The sequence below is a fragment of the Cebus imitator genome, unplaced genomic scaffold, assembly GCF_001604975.1.
Source record: "Cebus imitator isolate Cc_AM_T3 unplaced genomic scaffold, Cebus_imitator-1.0 Scaffold444, whole genome shotgun sequence".
In the NCBI taxonomy this organism is placed as follows: domain Eukaryota; kingdom Metazoa; phylum Chordata; class Mammalia; order Primates; family Cebidae; genus Cebus; species Cebus imitator.
Genome location: NW_016107759.1, coordinates 204,064 through 204,440, shown reverse-complemented (window position 1 = coordinate 204,440; position 377 = coordinate 204,064). Strand labels below are relative to the sequence as shown.

Below are 377 nucleotides of genomic sequence, written 5' to 3'. Positions count from 1 at the left end.
CCAAAGTGCTGGGATTACAGATGTGAGCCACCGCGCCCGGCCCCAAGCGTTATTTTTAAAATGAGGAAAACAACACAGAGGAACGCTGACTCGATCCCGCGCCTTTCCCATCCACAGCAGTGAGCGGGACCGCGGAGTCCCAAGCGAGAATCCCGCGCCTCCAGACAGCGCCGGGGCTGCGCCGACGCGTCCGGAAGACCCCGCGCCTGCGCATTCCGCTACCCGCGCCTGCGCCGTTTCCCGGGTCCGCGCGCGCCCCTCGCCTCGGCACCTCCTCCGGCTGCGTCGCCGAAGTCTCGCGAGCCCGGCGAGCGGCACGTGAGTTGGTGACTGTCGCGCTGCTCTCTGCGCCTCCGGCCCGGCCTCCTAAGGCCCCC

The 377-nt window shown here is 68.7% G+C and overlaps 1 protein-coding gene across 2 annotated transcripts in view; it reads left to right on the top strand.

Moving 5' to 3' along the window:
• Nucleotides 1-268: 268 nt before the first annotated feature.
• Nucleotides 269-377, top strand: part of NPRL3 (NPR3 like, GATOR1 complex subunit) — a 60,923-nt gene continuing 60,814 nt past the window's right edge. Inside the window, exon 1 of one of the 2 annotated variants that reach the window (XM_037732339.1) lies at nucleotides 269-318. The gene's annotated coding sequence lies outside the window, so the exon portion shown is untranslated. The remainder of the gene's footprint in view (nucleotides 319-377) is intronic. The other variant, XM_037732340.1, reaches the window with a different exon arrangement.